This window comes from Rhipicephalus sanguineus, chromosome 3 (assembly GCF_013339695.2).
Source record: "Rhipicephalus sanguineus isolate Rsan-2018 chromosome 3, BIME_Rsan_1.4, whole genome shotgun sequence".
Lineage (NCBI taxonomy): Eukaryota > Metazoa > Arthropoda > Arachnida > Ixodida > Ixodidae > Rhipicephalus > Rhipicephalus sanguineus.
In genome coordinates this window covers 31,513,454-31,537,085 of record NC_051178.1, presented here as the reverse complement: position 1 = coordinate 31,537,085, position 23,632 = coordinate 31,513,454, and the positions used below count along the sequence as shown (strand labels likewise).

General features: G+C 47.3%; 1 protein-coding gene across 7 annotated transcripts in view; it reads left to right on the top strand.

The window, feature by feature from the left end:
- Positions 1-23,632, top strand: part of LOC119386526 (glycoprotein-N-acetylgalactosamine 3-beta-galactosyltransferase 1) — a 164,526-nt gene that overhangs the window by 126,220 nt on the left and 14,674 nt on the right. For 6 of the 7 annotated variants that reach the window (XM_037653795.2, XM_037653794.2, XM_037653796.2 and 3 more), the window contains one exon: positions 1,078-1,162. The gene's annotated coding sequence lies outside the window, so the exon portion shown is untranslated. Of the gene's footprint in view, positions 1-1,077; positions 1,163-11,083; positions 11,148-23,632 lie in introns of those variants that run through there. The other variant, XM_037653797.2, reaches the window with a different exon arrangement.

Genomic DNA, 23,632 nt, shown 5'->3' with positions numbered 1-23,632 from the left:
GGGCCGCTGTTAAGCTGTAGACTGTAGCTCTTAGCCACGAAGGCCGTTCCAGTGGGTTAAGTATTATAGAGAAGTGTAAACGCGAAGGCCATTGCACGTTTCCTGTCATGTGTGGCGAGAGTGCTTGCGCTGAACTTACTGACCCGTACGTCAAGCCAGAACGGTCCCTAAGATTGTGTATTGAGGGTTTCACTGCAATCAGTAGGGAACAGAAATGGACGTTTTACGGGGAGGGCAGCAAGAAAAAAACATGCATATTTTCAGCCTGGCTAGCTCCTCGCCACCACCTTTGGTAGAGAGGCGGTACATAAACGGTTCAAGAAAGTCACTACCTTAAGTAACTAAAAATTTTCCACTATCTATTAAACACATTACACCTTCCAGTTTTTCATACGCTCGTAGATGTGTTTATGTTGTCTGCATACTAATCTTCGATATACTAAGCGCGTTTATAAATGCCACTTGAATCGATCATAATTTGACAAGAGTACGAAGTTGGGCATGTTGGTCATGCATAACTGATCACGTAGCGCAAAATTTGACAAGAGGGTCTTCGTCCCTCCTCTTGTCATGTGTCAAATTTTGCGCTACGTGATAAGTCGATCATTATGTTGAGATTCAACGTGAACAATGTTGGTGTCATGACAGTGCGTATTCACAATCTACCCGACATTAGCCGTAATTGAGTCAACACTATATTAAACGTTCGCCAGTGCTAAGAATGTCTTCTAGTATGCATGTAAATACTGTACGGTTACGTGATGCAGATGCTCTGCTGGACTGCACTGCCTTCGGTATCGGACGGTGGACCACGTGACACAATGTGGGTGGAAGGGACCAAGGCTGTATTAAAAGGGAGTGAACGGAGAACTTGCTGCCGTCATTGTTACAGATTGGCAGGCGAATCGTCGCGTCCCGGCCATGATGGGGAGTGCTGCTGCCGGCGGCCTTAATATTTCTCGCTTCTCGACGTGTGCCGCGTTTTACTCGTTTGCCGCGCGCTGATTGAATGGCCTGCTGTTTGGCAGATGCTGGATGCGTCCAGCGGGTGACTTATGAAACGATTGTTGTGCGCAGGTCGAGCAGAACGTGTGCGCAGTCTGGGCAGGAGTGATGGACGAAGAGCTGTCGAGTAGCTGAGCACGGGCTGCGACACTGACGCGTACGTATACTTATCGTGTGCCTCCATACCGCGAAGTGAGAGAAGGCTCGATAACATATAGGACAGGCAGATAGTTCAGCCGCACTCGTGTTGCTCTATGACTGCAGCTACGCTGCGCAGATGAACAGAAAACGAAAGACCATATGACGAAGATAGCGATAAAGGCGGAGTGTTGTTCCGCCCTTCTCCTACAAACGTGTGAACCTGTGGTACACAGGTTCAAACGGTTCATGTCCACGTCTGAGCATGCGGGCCGCAGGTTCACGTGAATCACCTGAACCGGTAGTCTTCACATAACCTTGCTGCCCTGAAAAAATATATTTACCCTTTTTTTTTATAGCTCGCATGTCAGACGTACGAAAATCGTCAGTTAGTCAAATTCCGATAGTCTTCAAGTGAATACCGGCATTTTCAATGAATACGATGTACAGATTCATGCGTAGCACGTGCCTCGAACAAGGCGTGTTGAATGATGCGTCGACCTTACGACGAGCCTAATACCCCTGACACACGGGCACTCTAAAGTCCTTTAGACTAGGGGACATCTTCCGAAAAGGCGTTCAGGCGCAGTGACACACGACAAAGGAGTAACTCCTTTCTGGCAAAGGTTCTTTTCCGAAAAGCAGATCCCGCATCTACTTTTCGGGCAGTAAGGGAGTACTCTCGCACACAGTGTGCAGAGCTGATCAATAGAAGAAAGCGTGTCACAACGCTAGGTTGCCCCGTGATTTCTTCCCTTAGAGAAAATGTCTTCATTTTCAGTAGTGAAGCGATTTGTTAAACAGTAAATGTTTACAGTAGCTATACTCTCGCACGCCCGCATCACGTCACTGGCGCCGCCACGTTGGTGTTGACAGTGGCACAGTGCGGGCTGTCGCCGGTTGTCAAACCCACACGTTGTGTGTCGTCGCGCGCGTCACGCTTGTGTTCCTTGTGTTTACAGTAGCTATACTCTCGCACGCCCGCATCACGTCACTGGCGCCGCCACGTTGGTGTCTTCAATGTGTGTTGTCATCACTGTGCCTGCAAAACCCGATCTGCAAGGTCAACTCGCTTATCGAGGAACACGCGACTACACGCTACATGCGAGTGCGCTGCAAGGGACGCTCATCGGCGTGCTTGCCATACGCGGTCCACGTCCCACAAGAACGCTTAGCGAGAAGCGCGTCGGGTGTGCGCTGGCTTCGGTCGCCTCTCTTGTATGCATTTGTTCGCTCTTGTAATGTGAAGGCGCGTCTCTGCGCTCTTTTGTAAAGACTCTGGCGAGTAGTCGTTTGACTTTCGCCTGCGCTGCGGTAATCTAACCGAGAGCAACAAGCGTCAGGATTACCGCAACTCTTCCTTTATCCCTATCGCTAATTACTCCGCTAATCGATCACGTGATCACAGTTGTGTGAATAACGCTATGAATAAAACGCGGCACGCCGGCACTGACACAAACGTGAGAAAAGACGGCAAAAACGTGGGTACCAAAACACTGACTGTTCATAGTTGCAAAACCAATCGAGGTCGCTGCTAAAATGCAAAAAAAGAAAAAAAATGTACGAACGTGAGCAATATTATAAGCCGTCAAGCATTAAAAACAAACGTTTTCGAGTTCTGGTAGCGCTAAAAGTGATCTACATGCGTACCTTTTTTAAAAGTACATCGCTCGCAGAAGAAGCGCCATTTATTTTCAGCGTTCTTCTGAGGAACCACCTGAAGCACTAGTCCGGTGCCGTGTGTCATCGGCGCAACTCCTTTCGGAAAATGGTCCCTTTGGGCGACAAAAGTGGTTTACTTCAAAGCACTTTACTTTTGCCCGTGTGTCAGGGGCATAAGCCAGGTTGTTAGAAGCCTGGCGCTGCTGCTTTTCGGTGATAGTCTAGCGGTAGATAAATTGGACATTCTAAAAGACTGGGCGTGCTAACACCGACACAAGAAAGAAGTCAAAACACCACAAACGCCGACTAACAACTGAAGAGGCGCACAGTGGCGGAGAAGGCGGCACAAAAACTCATCTGCGCATGCCCAGGTAATAGGCGAACCTATCAATTCGGCACGCAGGGGGGTCTACGTGAAAGATAACTGTTAAGGCATTATGCAAGTTTCTCGACGGTTGACTCACGCATGCGCTACCACTATTATCGATATGCCACGCCTCAGTCATTAGAGCCGTTTCTTCATTCCTGTGCATGTACAAAAATTCGCAATAATTTAATTTTGGCGTGCACTTACACTCTCGACAATGTAAATATAGATGAGAAGGTGAGCCCTCCGGTTAGCTATCTCTTATGTTCTAATAATCTCTGGTTAACACAGCAGCCCATTTGTCCTACGTAGAAGCGGCCTCAACTGAAAGGAACCATATACGCCGCACCTGTACGGCTGTCAGTGAATTTCTGGGTGTGTTTTGCGAAACAGATGTCAGTCCGCTTCTTGTCTGTTACTCGCTCATTCTTTCTCTGCACAGTGGCATAAATTTTATTTAGCTCATTAGCAGCCTTAAAAGCAAGATCAACGCCGTATCTACTTCCCACTTTCTCTAGCCTGTGAGATACGCAATGGATGTAAAGAATACCTACGACACGTTTTTTCCTGTTGCTTTCTGCGTGCTCGGACTTAGCAAAACAGACTTCTTTAAATGTTCGGAGATGGTGGCCACTGGAACGCGAGGATAACCTACTTCTAAATGACGCGTAAGCGTTAAAGCTGGCACTCATGTTGTGCTCACACGACTTGGTGAGGGCTGACTTAAGGCATGATATGGCGATACTATATTTTGCAACCTTAGAATGCTTGGACGAGAAGTGCAAGAGTGGTATTGAAGATCTAGAAGAATACTGCCAGCACACGTGGTTCTTCTGGAACGTTAAGGAAATGTCTAGAAATGGTATCCCATTATTCTGAGGCGGTGAAGTTCAGTCCTCCTCGATTTAATTCAAACTTCTTGCTCACTGAGGTAACCATGGATTCAGAGTCCCCACAACTACAAAAAATAAAGTAATCGTCCACACAACGAAAAACCTTAATAATAGAATTACTTAAGGCGCATTCTAAACATTTGTCAATCTTGTTAAGGTATAAATCACGAAAAATCGGAGCAACCTTTGAACCAATACAAATCCTCGATTTCTGCACATCAACGCCTTCCTTCCAGCCTATCAGCGTCGACTTCAAATACATGGAAATAATTTCTAGAAAATCCTCCGTAGACACACCACACTTATCAGTGAAAACCGTTTCCTGCAATTGTTTCTTAATACAATCATTAAATTTTAACAACCCCTCATGCGGCAAAGAATAATAAAGGTCCTCGATATCCACACTAAAAGCTTTACAACCGCCGGGATTCTCCTCTGAGAGAAACTGAACTGGCGCCTGAGAATTGCGCAGGAACAGGGTCTGAAAAACTCAGAGGCTTAGCAGTTCTGCAAGTAACTAGGTTCAACGAATTGCCAGGTGCCTTTCTCTAAAACAATTGCTCGAAAAGAAATCTCGTTATTGTACACTTTCGATAAAAAAAACAATTTTAAAGTATGGGATTTAGCCTTCTTGACCTTACAAGCTATCCTCTCAAGATTATGTGTTAAGAAAAAGTCGACAACACGTTGCCTATCTACGGATATTTTAAATGCGAAGCATTTCTTAGCGAACCTCTGGCACTTTGAGCGTTTCTATCTATCTATCTATCTATCTATCTATCTATCTATCTATCTATCTATCTAGCCGCCTACGTCTGTGTGCTCTCATGATCGCCTCCTTAACTCGGTGTAGACCAAACTTTGCACGGCAGGGTAAGATGATTTGACGAATATGACTGCCGGGTCATGACATGAATAACGTTATAATCTTGTGGCGTACGTCGTCAAACCCTTTCCACTAGACACGTGTGGCACATACCCGTTTACGACGGGCCGCGGTGTACGGGTATGCGCCACAGGTGATCGACAGTTTATATCTACCCAGGAACGCCGAGAACAAACATTGTAAACTTAAATGCTAGGCGTTAAGGAAAACCAACATCGGCAGTGTTGACGCAACAAATGGAAAGGATGAAAATTAGGATCCCAGCAAGAATCGAACCCAAGCATTCTGCGTGGCAATCAGGGTTTCTACCACTGAGCCACGCCAAGTCTATAAATTGGTTTGGAAAAGCAGCCTACGCAGGCGTATACCGGTGCAACTTCAATTGTGGTTGTGATGCTGGCTATCTAATTTTACAAGCAAGCAATAAACACTACATGATACTCTTACGATACAGGCGTCATATCAGATTAACGTCTGTAGTTCCAGTGTTGGCTCCGCTTTTATAGCAGTCTAATAAACATTACGTTTGTATTCCTATGATTTAGCAAGCTATATTTAAGCATTGCTCGACCCCGGAGGAATACATTAACGAAAGTTGCATATGATATCCACATCACCGCACCGTAAAGCGCACTTAGTCCGCCAGAACGACGCAGTGTCGTCTTCATTCCTTACGAGGCTGGGCGATGGCCTCATGCTGACCGAGGATGACGCCAGATTGATTGACAGCCGCTTTGTAGACTATGCTACGTAGGCCACATACGCCCAGGTAGTCTACAAATACGACAAACACCATCCACTGATGTTGGTCTACGTAGCACTATCCAAGCCTGCCAGCCTCGACGGCCTATACCTCACCAACGCGAAGGGTGGCTTCAGGTTCCGACATGTCGCCGGCTCTGTTGACAGACAATTTGTCGACGAAATGACTGAGGCATCCACGAATTCCAACAGCTCTACTATACCACATACTTACAAGTGGACCCCTCGTCACCACGATCACGACCGGATCCTATAACAAGTCGTGACCAGCTGCTGGTGCTCAGTGATCACGGTGATGATGCCCTTGTTCAAGAACTCTCAAGTGCTTCTTGCGCACGTGCACACGGGTTGGTGAAACGTGCGTGCGTTCTCAGGACACGTATAAGCACTACATATCAGCTTACCGCTTCTGGTGTTGGTAATATCCACGTTGCCATTGGCAGCGTTACGCAACCGTAAAGAACTGGTTATATAACACATATGCGGCTCTTCAACATATATAAGTGTGCGTATAAAATTTGTACAAATATTTAGGGTCATTTTGTAACGTGTCGCTCAGTAAAAAAAAGAATACGCCACAGTCACCTACCCGCCGCATGCTTCGCATAACATCGACTCCAACGGTACGTGGGATCTGCCGAATTTTTTATGTTTTACAGTCCTAAAATTCTTTTTTACGGCTGTTAACGCTTTTTTTAGAACATACTGTCCGGCATAATTATGATATACCCTCCCTTATCTGAAATTAGTGGCCTTAATTTCTTTTCCACACAATAATTAACCAAAGGCCGGATAGGATCAGGACACTTGAGATGCATATTAGACCCCTTGATACTAGCAACGCAGTCTGAAATGCAGTGGGAGCGCTCTTCTTCAGGAACTAGTCTAGTGATAGTACGCGGCAGACTTAAAATGTCTGTTGTATGAGGTTATGCTTAAAACATTATTTTGGACCTAAGGCTAGGGTTTTGCAGTGACTATCATTTAAGACATCTCCTCTGAGGACTAGTAAGTTATTTTGCGGTGAAACAGTAGAAAGAAATCTTCCTCTTACATGGTTGAAGTTGGGAAAGTTTCGCCCTTCACAAGAATTCCGCATGCTGGTTAGCTGCCCTCATCCAATCGGTATGCAACTGCTTCTGGTGAAACTTAAACCATCGGTAGTTTGGCAACGTGCTGTCGGCCTTTTGTTAAGACATAATTTGAGAGGATAGGTTGAAATACAAAAGAAGGCGAAATCGCATACTTTAAAATTGTTTATTTTTTTCGTCGAAAGCGAAAGAGATTCCTTTGGAGCAACTGTTTCAGAGAAAGGCACCTGGAAATTCGCTGTATCTATAGTCGGATACAACTTTAGAAGGCAGCGGCATTTCCTCCTCAAAGGCGGATGAACACAAGCCTGCACCAATGGGCGCGCACTTGGGACTGACGTCATGAGCGGGACAGCCAGTGGCTCCGCCTCCGAAGAACATTGGCGCGTGCACGAGCGAGACTATACTTCTTCAGTCGCGGAGGCGATCGGCTGCCGCGCTTCGGTCGTCTGGGCGGGGCCTCTCCTGTCTTTATAAGTTGTATCCGACAATAGTTACCTGCAGAACTGCTTAGCCTCTCTGAGTTTTTCAGACTCTTTTCGTATGCGTAATTCTCAGGCGCCAGTTCAGTTCCTCTCAGAGGAGAACCCTGGCGGTTGTAAAGCTTTGTATGGATGTTGAGGACTTTTATTACTCCTTCACGCGTGAGGAGTTGTTATTATTTGTTCATGACTGTATTAACGAACAATTGCAAGAAACGGTTTTCACCGATAAATGTGGCGTTTCCGCGGGGGCTTTTCTAAAAATTATTTCCGTGTATTTGAAGTCGACGGTGGTAGGTTGGAAGGAAGGCGTTTATGTGCAGAAATCAGGGATTTGTATTGGTTATGAGGTTGCTCCTATTCTTCATGATTTATACCTTAGCAAGATAGACAAAACGTCTACAAGGCTGTTTAGAAGGTCTGTTTTACGGCGCTGAAGTCCCATAAGACAGTCCCCCTCCTCTACCCAGCCCCGTTCCCAGACAATCATCTGGGTACGCCTCGGGATGTTACCTATTCCTGAACTCAAGAATATGTGAAACCTGTACTTGCACACAGTTCCGCGTCCATCCGACTTCGTATTCACAGGATGGATATTTTCCGCAAGCTCACTTGTGGGGTATTTTTAGAATTGGTTCTTTGTAATGAACAATGCGCATTGTACAGTGAAATGGACTTGATGAAATACGGATAGCTTTGCTAAATCACCGAGGGACAACACAAAAGCCACAGACTTAAACGCGTCACTGTAACACAATTGCAAAACAGGTGTAAAATAAGTTGCGTATATATGTCGAAAAGTGTTTAGTAGTGGTCGAATGCCGCATGTTTTTGTTATGATTTGATGTCTGCGAAGTGAAATTAATTATCGCGAACCGGATGCATTGTTCTCTCAGCATGTGCGGGGAGTGAGCATAACGCGAGAACTGTGTATTGGTGTGTCAAACTTGTCTTTCTGGTGTGTCGGAGGTTAGAAGATGAGCTGAACCATGGAGTAGATCGAGCGAAGGGACATAAAAATAACGCGCCAGTTTTCTTAACTGTCTGGCTGTAGTGCAGTACCAATAAGGTTACACAACAAGAATGAATAACACCTTACGATGCAAACACATACACGTAAAAAAAAGCTTTTAACTCGAACCAGCACAACCAGGGTGCGGTGCATTCACGTGAAAAACTGTGAGGAGAACGCTTCATCCCGCGGACAAGCGTCAAGATACGCTGCCGTCGATCACAACACATAGCTGTCACCGTAGAAGATGCCGTCCACCTGCACGTATGATGCGAACTTAGGTATCCACAAGTGATGTGCCGAGCTTGTCAACGATCATACAAATATTTAAAAAGAAAAACAACTGCTCGAAGGTATTTTTATCTCTGGATACGTGTACATCAGAGACACAGAGAGAGAGAAATGCTTTGATGCTGGAGATGTTAGCCTGGCTATTCGCCTGACATGCTGCTCCAGATGCTGTGTGATGATTAGGATATATACACTAATAAACACTTAACAGCTCATAATGCTACACAAACAGATATAGATACACTATTTACAATGTTTGGTTAATGCTAGTGGCCCTTAAAGGAGTACTGACACGATTTTGAAGTGCAGCAAAACGGACGTTTTTGGTTTCCTTGGCATGTAGTGTTAACGCTCTCCCCACAACGCATCCGGGAAACACGTATAAATATTTAAGTTTGATTTTAAAGTTTTCATCTCACAGCATCTGCAAGGCAGCTTCACCGCATGGAGAGCCCTATGACGTTTCAAGTCAGCTCACTCGGTTTGCGAAGTCTGGGTTCTGCATGCAGCCTAAATCACAGAAATCGCTGTCGAACGCACTGGACGACAGCTCACTCATCATGAACCATGTTCGACTGACAGTAAAGGACAGCAGGTGCATATTTCGTGGGATGCAGTCTGCCCGTGATGTCACGGGCAGACTTGACACGTCACTATGAAGCCGCCCTCTCGAAACCGAAACCGAAACTGCTGGTTGAAAGAAGCGGTATTAAAAATATATGCAATGCATCCCCAGGCACCACGACACTCTTTTTAGGGTTCTCGACACCCGTGCTTTCATTTAGAGCAACAACCCGAAAAATTTTAAAATTCATGTCACTACTCCTTTAAGAGCTTGAACAGCTTTTTCGTAGCGCGTAACGCACATGTGGTACTTTGCCATGGGCCGACGAAATGCCGCAGTTCTAAGCTCGAGTCCCGTTTAAGGTGTAATGCCGCCTTCAGAGACTGTCTGTCTGATGCGTATCGCCTGCAGTTACGCAAAACATGTCGCAGGTCTTCTGGGGCGTTAGCTCGAATGCATGTCGGCGAGCCAGACAGTTTAATGTTGCTCTTGAAGTAGCTCAGATAGGCGACGCTTTGTCTAATGTGGTGTAGGCATGTCTGATCTTGTATACTGAATTGAATTGAAGTTTATTTGTCCTGAATTCTTACAGGATCGGGAGCAGAGGCTAAAGGCTATATAGCCTGACATGGGGCCTCTGCTCCTAAATACAGTTTGGCACGCAGGCCGCTGAGCATCTCAATCTGTCGCAGATATTTTCAGAAATAAAACAATAACACAACAATATTTAGCATGTTCTTGTTACACAATTTCAGAAAAAAACATAACAAAAGAACTTCATCACAAAAGCTTCATCTCAAAAGAAACTTCATCAATACACAATGTTAAATAAAGCATAGGAAAAGAAACTACAATACATAACTCAAATTGATAGATAGGATGTAACAAATCAAGCATAGAAACTTTAATAGCATACTCAATATCATGGTTCATTAGGATGGACTTGATAATGGTGTTCGAAGGTATGGAATTGAAATCTATGAGACCGTGTAAACGATTTAACATTGTGGGTATTTGATACTGAACGTGTTGCTTGCTATAATTTGTCCTTAATGCTGGGATTTTCCGGCGTTGCTGACGCATGGTATAATGCGTATTGTCAGGCGGGTTCTGAAGACACTGTGGCTTGTTTTGTTTCACCCATTGCAGAAGTTTGAAGTGATACAGTTTTGTTACCGTTAGTATTACGTATTTTTCAAAGAGTGGCTTAGTTTTCAAGTCCTTGATAATACCATGGTACTGCTCGAATGCTCGCAAAACTCTTTTTTGAAGAACTAGTAATTTTTGGTAGTTTTTTTGTGTAGTAGTACCCCATACCAAGATACCGTATGTCATTTTAGAGTAGAAAAGGGCATAATATAATTCTATTTGTAACCACTTTGGTAAGACTGGACTGAGTTTATATAAACATCCAACGGTTTTACTGAGTTCTACCGTTAGTTTTCCTTTATGTGTGTTCCGTGTCAAGCCTTCGGAAAACCATACACCCAGAAACATCTGGCTGGTGACTTGCTCTATCTCTTTGCCTTCAAATAAAACAGTCGAACTATAGTTACGCGGCTTATTAGGTGGGGCAAATACAATGTATTTCGTTTTACTAACATTTAGTTGCAGTTTATTCAAACTAAGATAAGCGGACAACTTTTGGAGGTAGTTATTTACCTGGTGTTCAAGCTCTAGAATGGATGTGCCGCTGAAGAATATGTTAGTGTCATCAGCATACATTATTAAGTTGGGAGAACATGGGATATCAAACAGGTCGTTTATATAAATTATGAACAATAGAAGGCCAAGAATTGACCCTTGCGGTACTCCTCTTGTAATATTTAAGTGGATGCACTGTTGTTTATGGAAACATATTGATGGCGGTTTGTCAGATAGTCTTTCATTAACTCAAGAACCACACCACGTACGCCATATTTGCTAAGTTTACCCGTTAGCACTTCGTGACATACCGAATCAAACGCCTTCCTAAAGTCTGTGAACAAACCGAGTGAGTACAGTCTATGTTCGATGTTTGTGATTAGTTCATGTTTAATATTAAGCAGAGCTGCTTCACAAGATTTATTTTTTTGAAAACCATACTGAGCCTCACTGATCACATTATACTTGTCAAAGAATTTTTACCAGCGTACGTTTATTGCATTCTCGAATACCTTAGATAAAACAGGAAGAACGGATATTGGCCTGTAGTTTGTGAATTGCCTTTTATCACCACGCTTGAAGACAGGGCATACTCTCGCTATTTTTAGGCAGTCTGAAAAAATGCCAGTTTCAAACATTCTATTTATTAGATAAACAATCACTGGAGCTATAATATCAGCTACATATTTTAGCGGAGTTGCCTTGATCTCATCAAAGCCAGCGGCTACGTTATTCCTAATCTGGTTTATTAATTGTATTACTTCCTCTGATGTCACTGGAGATAGTGACACGGAGTTTTTAAGCCCGTACTCTTTTAATGTAACACAGGGAGCTGTACTGCTATCGTTTTTGTATTCTGCACTGGTCACAATGTAATCATTCATCTCATTCGCTGCGTCACTATCAGATGAGGTGCCTGCACTGGTATGAAAACATAGCGGTGGTGCTTCTTTTTTCTCCGACATTAGATTCTTAACCTCGTCCCACACCTTCCTAGAGTCATTTTTTATGTTCGTAAACAACTTTTCATAATATGTTTCCCTCGCACGCTTTAAGTCGGTGTTCAACCTATTTCGGTATTTCTTAAACTCTGACAACGCCTCCAGGTTCCGTGACCGAACAAAAGTGTGGTACATTTTATTTTTTTGTTTTAAATATTTTCAGTAGTTTTTTATCAATTCACGGCTTCCTTGCACGTTTGGGTTTTAGATTTCGCAAGGTCATTGGAAATGCTCGATTATAACATACTCTAAGTTTTTCAAAAAATGCCTCGTATGCTGCATTTGGGTTTCTTTGCTCAAACACGCATGTCCAATCGACTAATCGAATATGTGAGCGAAACACTTCCAAGCCTGCAGCACTAATGCTGCGAGATAAGGCTTCCGCTGTGGTTTCGCGTTTGACGTGCATATTTCGCAGTAAGCAAAAAATTGGTAGATGGTCGCTTACGTCAGCTGTTAGCAGTCCAGAAGAACAGTCTCGAGAATGAATGTTTGTTTCACATATGTCGAGTGAAGTTGCACTTTTTTCAGTTAATCTTGTGGCTTCCGTAATAAGATTGGTGCCTGCAAAGGAGTGTATGATTTCAATAAACTTTTTAGCTGCAGTGTTACTTGATAACATATCTATGTTGACGTCACCAATTATTACAAAAGGCATCGAAAATCGACTTGAAAAGAAAGCATACGCTTCAAATACTCAAAAAAATCTAGTTTGTTGCCCATTGGTGGTCGATACATTACTGCAACTATTAATTTCTGTAAACGAACCGACATACATTCAATGTTGTTGTTTATTACTGAAAACTCAGAAATAATTTCATGCCTTAAAGACGTTTTAACATAAATTGCTATGCCACCACCTCTACCGCTTCACCGCACGAGACCATTATATGAGTAACCGAAAATGTGGTGGTTTTTCCGTTTCTGTTAGCCAGGTTTCCGTGTACACCAGAATATCAAAGCTGTGGGTGATCGAGGCATACAAGTCACTAAGTTGCTGCTCTTTATTTCTAATGCTACGCGTGTTTAGCTGTAGGATTTTAAACCGTTTAGAATCACATGAAAAAGTCTCGTTAAAAGTGGCAACATCGTAATAGCTACACGCTTCAGGACTGTCCATTGCGTTTGCGGCACTCTACAAGTACACCTAGAAGACCGCGCACTACGTGCCTTCGTTCATCTTTTCGGTGTCGCTACTGCATGCAATCCTCAAAACTGGTGAGTTTTCATCCTTCCTTGCAAACACTTTGCCTCCTGCAGTCCACACGAATTTCCATCGTAGTTCCTTCTTTCTTTGTACTGTGGCACCGAGAAGTTGCTTCCCATAGCGGGTTAGGTGTTCATTCACATAAACTGGAAGGGGATTGGAATCCAAGTTTGTTTGCATCTAATTTTGATTTCTTCGCTTTGCTGAGGAAAGCATTTCTCTTTGTTCTACGGATGAACCAGACAAAATTGTCTGGTTTATGTTTGATTCGTCGTGCGCAGCAGTAGGCACACGATGACAAACATCAATGTCAGCTTCCGTTACTTCCTCCTGTATGACTAAACCAATTTGTTTGATTATAGTGACTGGTTCACCCTCAAGCGGAATGCCCTTAATCTCAACATTATTGGAACGCTGATACTGTTCTAGCTCCTCTAGTTTGTTTGTCAGTTTCATGTTTTGGGTACGAAGTTCTCTGTTTTCTTTCAATACTTCTGTAACTGATTCGTGATTTCACCAATGCCCTCAAATTTTTCTTTTAAGCCTCTGATTTCTAGCCTAAGCTCACGCTTGAAATCTTCGAAGGCCTTGGTCATTTCTTTAGCCATTGCAACAGCAAACCAACAGTAAACCAACAGCAAGCCAACAGCAAAGACTGTGCAAACAAAACAAGTGACAAATTGTTCGGCAGCAGTGCACAGTTCTAAAGTATAACAGGATTTTTCAAGAATGCCGCCTGCCTGTAAAAGCAAGCGCAATATTTAGGTGCTGCTCAGGCGCGCACCGCTGCCGAACTGTGTCGAATTCTCGCTGTGGTGGTCCTTTTAAGCCGTCGGCACTTTAGGCAGTCCTCGTAAAGTGGGCGTTACCTCGTCTTTCACACACGAACACAGGTGATGCAGGTGATACCAGGGGCTCGTCGCGTAGATCCGTCTTCAACTGGGCTGGGCAGCAGCAGTTCCTCTCGTGGGTCCGACAGCACTGTAAAAGCAAGCGCAATATTTAGGTGCTGCTCAGGCGCGCACCGCTGCCGAACTGTGTCGAATTCTCGCTGTGGTGGTCCTTTTAAGCCGTCGGCACATTAGGCGGTCCTCGTAAAGTGGGCGTTACCTCGTCCTTCACACACGAACACAGGTGATGCAGGTGATACCCGGGGCTCGTCGCGTAGATCCGTCTTCAACTGGGCTGGGCAGCAGCAGTTCCTCTCGTGGGTCCGACAGCACTGTAAAAGCAAGCGCAATATTTAGGTGCTGCTCAGGCGCGCACCGCTGCCGAACTGTGTCGAATTCTCGCTGTGGTGGTCCTTTTAAGCCGTCGGCACATTAGGCGGTCCTCGTAAAGTGGGCGTTACCTCGTCCTTCACACACGAACACAGGTGATGCAGGTGATACCCGGGGCTCGTCGCGTAGATCCGTCTTCAACTGGGCTGGGGAGCAGCAGTTCCTCTCGTGGGTCCGACAGCACTGTAAAATCAAGCCCAATATTTAGGTGCTGCTCAGGCGTGCACCGCTGCCGAACTGTGTCGAATTCTCGCTGTGGTGGTCCTTTTAAGCCGTCGGCACTTTAAGCAGTCCTCGTAAAGTGGGCATTACCTTGTCTTTCACACACGAACACAGGTGATGCAGGTGATACCAGGGGCTCGTCGCGTAGATCCGTCTTCAACTGGGCTGGGCAGCAGCAGTTCCTCTCGTGGGTCCGACAGCACTGTAAAAGCAAGCGCAATATTTAGGTGCTGCTCAGGCGCGCACCGCTGCCGAACTGTGTCGAATTCTCGCTGTGGTGGTCCTTTTAAGCCGTCGGCACATTAGGCGGTCCTCGTAAAGTGGGCGTTACCTCTTCCTTCACACACGAACACAGGTGATGCAGGTGATACCCGGGGCTCGTCGCGTAGATCCGTCTTCAACTGGGCTGGGCAGCAGCAGTTCCTCTCGTGGGTCCGACAGCACTGTAAAAGCAAGCGCAATATTTAGGTGCTGCTCAGGCGCGCACCGCTGCCGAACTGTGTCGAATTCTCGCTGTGGTGGTCCTTTTAAGCCGTCGGCACATTAGGCGGTCCTCGTAAAGTGGGCGTTACCTCGTCCTTCACACACGAACACAGGTGATGCAGGTGATACCCGGGGCTCGTCGCGTAGATCCGTCTTCAACTGGGCTGGGCAGCAGCAGTTCCTCTCGTGGGTCCGACAGCATTGCAAAATTAAGCGCAATATTTAGGTGCTGCTCAGGCGCGCACCGCTGCCGAACTGTGTCGAATTCTCGCTGTGGTGGTCCTTTTAAGCCGTCGGCACTTTAGGCAGTCCTCGTAAAGTGGGCGTTACCTCGTCCTTCACACACGAACACAGGTGATGCAGGTGATACCAGGGGCTCGTCGCGTAGATCCGTCTTCAACTGGGCTGGGCAGCAGCAGTTCCTCTCGTGGGTCCGTCAGCACTGTAAAAGCAAGCGCAATATTTAGGTGCTCCTCAGGCGCGCACCGCTGCCGAACTGTGTCGAATTCTCGCTGTGGTGGTCCTTTTAAGCCGTCGGCACATTAGGCGGTCCTCGTAAAGTGGGCGTTACCTCGTCCTTCACACACGAACACAGGTGATGCAGGTGATACCCGGGGCTCGTTGCGTAGATCCGTCTTCAACTGGGCTGGGCAGCAGCAGTTCCTCTCGTGGGTCCGACAGCACTGTAAAAGCAAGCGCAATATTTAGGTGCTGCTCAGGCGCGCACCGCTGCCGAACTGTGTCGAATTCTCGCTGTGGTGGTCCTTTTAAGCCGTCGGCACTTTAGGCAGTCCTCGTAAAGTGGGCGTTACCTCGTCTTTCACACACGAACACAGGTGATGCAGGTGATACCAGGGGCTCGTCGCGTAGATCCGTCTTCAACTGGGCTGGGCAGCAGCAGTTCCTCTCGTGGGTCCGACAGCACTGTAAAAGCAAGCGCAATATTTAGGTGCTGCTCAGGCGCGCACCGCTGCCGAACTGTGTCGAATTCTCGCTGTGGTGGTCCTTTTAAGCCGTCGGCACATTAGGCGGTCCTCGTAAAGTGGGCGTTACCTCGTCCTTCACACGCGAACACAGGTGATGCAGGTGATACCCGGGGCTCGTCGCGTAGATCCGTCTTCAACTGGGCTGGGCAGCAGCAGTTCCTCTCGTGGGTCCGACAGCACTGTAAAAGCAAGCGCAATATTTAGGTGCTGCTCAGGCGCGCACCGCTGCCGAACTGTGTCGAATTCTCGCTGTGGTGGTCCTTTTAAGCCGTCGGCACTTTAGGCAGTCCTCGTAAAGTGGGCGTTACCTCGTCTTTCACACACGAACACAGGTGATGCAGGTGATACCCGGGGCTCGTCGCGTAGATCCGTCTTCAACTGGGCTGGGCAGCAGCAGTTCCTCTCGTGGGTCCGACAGCACTGTAAAAGCAAGCGCAATATTTAGGTGCTGCTCAGGCACGCACCGCTGCCGAACTGTGTCGAATTCTCGCTGTGGTGGTCCTTTTAAGCCGTCGGTACTTTAGGCAGTCCTCGTAAAGTGGGCGTTACCTCGTCTTTCACACACGAACACAGGTGATGCAGGTGATACCAGGGGCTCGTCGCGTAGATCCGTCTTCAACTGGGCTGGGCAGCAGCAGTTCCTCTCGTGGGTCCGACAGCACTGTAAAAGCAAGCGCAATATTTAGGTGCTGCTCAGGCGCGCACCGCTGCCGAACTGTGTCGATTTCTCGCTGTGGTGGTCCTTTTAAGCCGTCGGCACTTTAGGCAGTCCTCGTAAAGTGGGCGTTACCTCGTCTTTCACACACGAACACAGGTGATGCAGGTGATACCCGGGGCTCGTCGCGTAGATCCGTCTTCAACTGGGCTGGGCAGCAGCAGTTCCTCTCGTGGATCCGACAGCACTGTAAAAGCAAGCGCAATATTTAGGTGCTGCTCAGGCGCGCACCGCTGCCGAACTGTGTCGAATTCTCGCTGTGGTGGTCCTTTTAAGCCGTCGGCACTTTAGGCAGTCCTCGTAAAGTGGGCGTTACCTCGTCTTTCACACACTAACACAGGTGATGCAGGTGATACCCGGGACTCGTCGCGTAGATCCGTCTTCAACTGGGCTGGGCAGCAGCAGTTCCTCTCGTGGGTCCGACAGCACTGTAAAAGCAAGCGCAATATTTAGGTGCTGCTCAGGCGCGCACCGCTGCCGAACTGTGTCGCGGTCTCGCGGCACGCAGAAATTACACGACGGATGGATTTTATATAAAGGTCCGTATTGGTGTCTTGCATCTGTCCAGACGGATCGCTGGAAGCGACAAGAGCGTGCTGATACAACTGTCGCCGCGTCTTTTCTAGAGAAAGGTATTTCTACCATTTATCTCGAGGCGTCATGGCTGGCGTTAGCGACATGATCAGCCTGGTCGTTGTCTTGTATTCCGCAGTGGGCTGGTATTCATGGCTGAACGATGCTGTGATGCAGTTCGCAGGCTTTGTTGCATAGGCACTTCATGTCCATTACGAGTTGTTCCTGCGTGCGTGGGGACTTCATGGACTGCAGGGCCGCTCTTGATATCGTATTGGTATAGCCCAGCTCAGTTTGAGCATGAGGACAAAGAGGCTACAGCGAAGAAGGAAACACTGGCAACAGGATTAGCGCTCATGCTGTTGCCTGTCCTTCTTTCTTCGCTGTAGCCTCTTTTCTTTATGCTCAAACTGAGCTGCGCTATACCAATACGATGTCATAATGCACCAACTTGCCCATTCTGCAGTACTTGCGCTCTTGAGTCGGTGAAGATGACCCAAGTGTCAGCTGTCTGGTATACGATGTACTTGAAAGCAGCCCGCACTGCAGCCTAGCCAGTGGCTGTAGGTGAAGTTTGGTGACTGACGTGACATTCTCAGACGGAACCCACATTCCAGTGGCAGACGATGAGGCTTAACAGAGCCGTCAGTGTAAATATGACGGTAAAACTTGTAGCGGTTGTCGACGTGCTCTAGGGCAAAATATGCTAGTGCTGGTCCGGGTGTATGTTTCTTGTTCTTCATCCCAGGCACAAAAGTGACCACGAAAGAATTTTCCACGATGGCTCCGTCGGCATAGATGCGCTTTGATAATGCAGCGGGAGCAAGCTCCGCACCACACGATCGCTGTCTGAAGCAAGCGGATGACCCGGCACTCTGGTGGCACAGTGCAAGTGGACTCGAAGAACCTCCTGCTTCAGAAGCACTGGAACCGATAGGCGTCTGCTTTCTGCAAGGGTTCCAATTTTTTGGTAGGCCGAGGCGCATCATCAGGGCCTTTGCTTGAGCTCCAGTGAGTGCTTGTATATTGGTTTGAGAAATGCCCTGGAGCGCAGGAAGGCTGTGTCGTAGGCCTTCGCCGAGGGCCGTATACATTCGCGTTTACGGGGCAGCGTTGCTTGATAACAAGCAGCTTGCATACGACCTTATTTTGTCCTGAAATATTCGAACGTCAGTGGCCTGTCGATTGTGACGCCCAGAAACTTGTAACTTGATACATGCCGAATGAGAGAATGCGCTACCTTTAATGTATAGCGCGAGACATCACGCCTAGTGAAAGCAATGGCAGCACATTTTTATGGTGACATCATTAGACCTCGTGTGTGCAGAAATTTTGCGAATGAATTGATAGTTTTCTGGAAGCTTGCTCGTAGGAGAAGTCTGTGGCGACCACTGCTCCTTATACAGATGTCATCTGCATATAGAGAGATATCAACCGATGTAGGAATGCCCCTTCTACAGTCCAATAAGAGAGATGTTGAATAAGGTCGGACTTGTCGGGGAACTCTTCGATGCACTGTGTGCTAGGCTGTGTCACGTTCTTCTGTGGACATTGACCGATCAATGGGGTAGTCTGAGAGCCAGCGGTACGTACGTCTGCCAATAGCAACAGACTTCAGGGCGTGTAGAATAGCCTCGTGAGCCACATTATCGAACAATGTCGAGGAATACGCCGATAGTAATGTTGCCTGCAGCTTTGTGGAGTTTTACGCAGTCGATAAGACTAATGGCGCTGTCGATGCTGCTGCGAACCTTTCTGAAACCTGACATTTGTGGAGGGTAGACATTCATGTTCATCAGCAACGAGTCGAGGCGCATCCATACCCTCTCCACAAGCTTTCCCACTGAACTGAGAAAGGCAATAGGACGCAAGGAGTTTATTTCCGATGGACACTTGCCAGGCTTGAGAATAGGGATGGCACGAGCTCGATTCGAGCAAGGCTTGAGACGCCCACTCTCCCAGCTGGCATTCAGTATGGCGAGAGGTGCATCTCTGCCTTGTCGCCTAAATGTGTTAACACAGATGTTCAGATTAGCTAGTTGGTAGAGCGAATGCCCCGAAAAGGCATTGGTCCTGAGTTTGATCCCCGGACCAGGGTGAACTTTTCTTTGACTAAGAAGCTTTCCTTTCTGAGAAATCAGCATCGATTTCCTCGTGGCTGTGTGCTGCAAACGAGTGGTTGCCAATTATCTCTTTCATAATATACGGGGTGCTCCAACTATCGAGGACCACGATTTTATTTTAAAAGAAGAGGGCCGCCTTACGGAAAAAATTATATGAGGACAATGAGAAACTCGTAAGCATTTCTAAGAGAAGTTCACTGCGGCACTTTCGGCGACGTAATAATTGCGTGCCAATTTCACCAGTTGGTAAAGAAAGCCATTGGATGCCACGTGACTATCGTATGTTTTTGTTCGTTCCTTCTTCTTGTTCAATTCTGGCTACCTCACAGTAAGCCTGTTCTAGGCTGTTCTTCTAGCGTACTACTTTCTTGTGCGTTGCAGTGTAGTCACCTGGCGTTTTTCATATTTCGTACCCTTAAATTTCTTTATCAGCCAGTAAATGTTTGCACACAATCAGTACGTTGCTGATAATACCGCAGTTACAAATGACTGCAAATGTCTTATTGATCGTCTGATAATTATGGAAGTACTTGTCGAGATATATCACATATTATAGTGTACTAATAAAATGTTATTAACCCAAAAAATACTATTGCTGTAGTGGATTTAATACACATATACAGACAAAGGCAATTATTGAAAAACGAGGAAGTTAACAATCACTGCTCATACGTGCAAACACATATGTTATAAAAATATAATTACACAGCGTATAACTCACGTAAGATAGCCACTGCTTGACCATTAGATAGCAAGAAAGTTTAGGACAATCAGACTGTCTTTCAAGTTCGTTTTTATGCGCGTATTTTCTACCAGAATATCGTCTGCTTTGTTTCCTTAATGGGAAGTACAGCTTCCAGACAACGTCGTGACTGCTGCTTCGAATATCTCTCGTGCAGAGGGTTGTATATGGCCAGCGCAATCTTCATACGTCATCCATCGACAGCCCGCGTGCCACAAACAGTAACTGCATGCAGAGACGCAACGAGAAGGAAAGAAAAAACATAAATATGTCGACGAGCAAATGCGGGCGCACTTTTTTTTGCGCTTGCAGTCACTAATCACGACACCAATGAATTAGACTGACTTTTTTTCTTTTTGTGTGCTTTACTCGAAGATGTCACGTGTGCGTGTCTGCCGCTGTCGCACATATTAGCGCTGTCGCGGCCTCGGCTTCACCTGGTTTCGCTGCATCGCCCGTGCTTCTTAGGGTCAAATAAGTTTCTACAAGGGCGGTAGTGCACGCTAAGAGCGCTCCCGACGTTTCTCTGTCATTTGTGAGCGGTCAACATTTCAAGCAGTAAACGCACACTAGGCCAAACTCGAGTTCTTCTCATAGTTATTTAACGTGCACTGACATCGCGTACAGCACACGGGCCTCTCGCACGTCGCCTCCATCGCAACGCGACCGTGGCGGCCGGTATCGAACCAGCGTGTTTCGCGTCAGCGGTCGAACACCGTAACAACTGAGCCTTAAGCTATGTTAATATGCCAGATCACCTCTTCAATTTTTGAACGGGCGGTGAACGTCTCGGCTTACCGTATTTCCTCGCATGCTGGCCGCACTCGCTAACTTTGCCTAATGTCAGCTAAAGTACGGCTAATTGTCGTCTAATGCTGGTTAAGTTAAGTTTGGCTTAACGATTGCTAACGCTGTGCAGTGCTGTCGTACGGTGGCTGCATAACGGTAAGGGATGGTTAATGTTGGCTAATAACAGCAACAGTGTCCTCATTTAATGTTAATCGAATAATTGAGTTGCCTGTCAATTTGATACGCGTTTGCAATCTTTGATATACGTGTCGTACTTCGGCACTCACTCGCTCCATCAATGTTGTCTTGAGTGTTGTAAAAGATGTGCATGCAGGATATGAGGACATCGAAAGAAAAAAAGAAATGCGCGTGCTGCACTGATATGGGATATCCCATATACGTAGCGAACCTGACTTTATTTCTGCCTGATGTCTCTGTCTCGCACACACACACGCACACAAAGAGAGTCCAATGTTCGCTCGTACATTTAGTTCCCTTTACATTTTGATGTCACCGCTGCGTTAACCACTGATACGTAATGACATCGTCGGTCAACTCTGTTCGCCTTCTTAATTCATTATCATTACAAGAGCGACAGCGTCTCATTGAAGAGGTATACCCCAACCTGGCTCCCGCTGATCGAAATCGAAACAGAAGAAGAAACAGATAGAAAAAAAACCAAGTTATTACTTAAATGTCCGGTGAGATCGCGGTAACACGCCACACTGTCTATCGCAATTCGTCCTGGGGAAGCCCGTAACTGAGCCGCGCGACCGTATGCAAGTCAAGTCCCGTAGCTTGACTTGCAGCCGTCAAGCGTAGATGACACAAGACAAGCATAGCTGGCCAACCTCGATCTCCAATATTTTAGGCCGCTCACGTTAACAACACATGCAGTGCAAGTTGTAGGTTGGCGGCGTGCATGCCACGTGCTGTCGTCTGGTCGCACTTCATGAGCCGGGGTTGAGCTGCGCCGTGCCAGCATTGTGCTGTCTGTCGGAGCGAGTGATGGCTGTCCCCTTGTGCCAGCGCTTTCGAAGGCGGCGAGGAAGGGGACGCGGATCGGCTGTCGACTCTCCTGACGCATTGTGCGCCGTTGTAGGCGGGAGCCAGCGGCTAGTGGCGTTGTCTACCATACGATCCTCGCCCCGGCGTTCCTGATACCATGAATAAAGGAAGCACTTCCTCTATAAGTTCGATGGCGTGACACAGCTGTACACGCGTCTGTCTCGCGCCCTCTCTCTGTCCCAGAAGAGGGTGATTATGGAAGCTCAACTATGGCTCGTGGGAGAGCACGCTTTAAGGGCTCATTCACACTGGGGAATCCGCCCGCCACAGCGACCGGAATTCGCGCGCCGCCGAAATTCCACATTGTTCACACCACTTAGCAACCGCACCGCCGAAACTAGGGCGTCTAGTTGTCATCGTCCCTTCGCGCGAAGGAACGCTGGCATCGACGCGCTCGGCGTTGTGTACGCGTTGCGTTATGGCGAAGCGCATAAACAGGAGCAGGGTCGTCGAACTGCTGGGCTTGCTGGAAAGGAACTTTCTGGCGATGTCTGGCGAGGAGAAACATGCATTCGCCGAACAAGAAACGACGCAAGCAGTTGTGGGTGGTTCGTCCTGATTTGCAAGACGCGAGAAGCTTGGTCGAGCCCAGGTAATGCTACCCGTTTTGCGAGATCGCGATGAGGTATTGCAAAGATGCTAATCGCGACAACACTTGGCAGTTGTCGACAGCTACAGGAGGATTACGAAAGACATCGCTGTTGCTGCGGGTTTCGACGACTGCGATATCACAAGCGCGCCGCCATTTTTCAAATGTTCGACTCGCGTTCCGATTGGTTCGCGGTGAAGGAATCCGGCGGCAGCTGCCGCAAAAATCGGTCCAGGACCGATCGGCGCGGAATGGGCTTTTCCGGCGGATCTCGCTGCCGCCGAAGCGGATTCCGCGCGCTCTCGCCGCCGAATCTCTCAGTGTGAACGCACCTTAAGGGCGCCTCCGATATATCTTTAAGCGTTTCAAGTAAACACGCGCATCGGGTTCAGAATGCCGTCACAATCAACGATGCCACACGCGGCACCGCTACGTGCCGCGGGCGCGCCACAATATAAAAAAATCACACCATCTCCCGCTAAAGGGGACCATGACGCGATGCGAAGCAGTGTTTCGGCATGTAAAGCCCGCGTTTCAGAGGTGGAGTGGTGAGGGGGAAAGGGGAGAGGGGAAGTGGAGAGGGGAATGGAGGAGGGGGAAGGAGGAGGGGAAGGGGAGAGGGTGAATGGGGGAGGGGAGAGGGAGAGATGGGAGGTGCGAGGAGGAGTGGTGAGGGAGATGGGAAAGGGAAATGAGAGGGGGACAGGGAAGGGGAGTGGTGATGTGGAGAGGGAAAGTGGCGAGAGCGAGTGGAGAGGGGTAGTGGAGAAGGTTTGCGCATGCGCAGTAAGGGTGGTCACACCGCACACCACCACCACCACCACCGGATTGAACTCCGCTATAAGATGCTTCACATCTAAAAAACAAGAAAAACATGGATGATCCCTCCGTCGTAGGAATCGATATAACGCGAAAGTGAAGCGTGTCTTGACAAAAGCAGTTTCTTGTTTATTGTGCATTCATATATGGGAGCTTGTACAATGTCTGTAGGTGTTTTGAAGCTATAGCCCCGTTTGACGTGAATGCACCCACGTTGACGCGTAGTGGCACATCTCT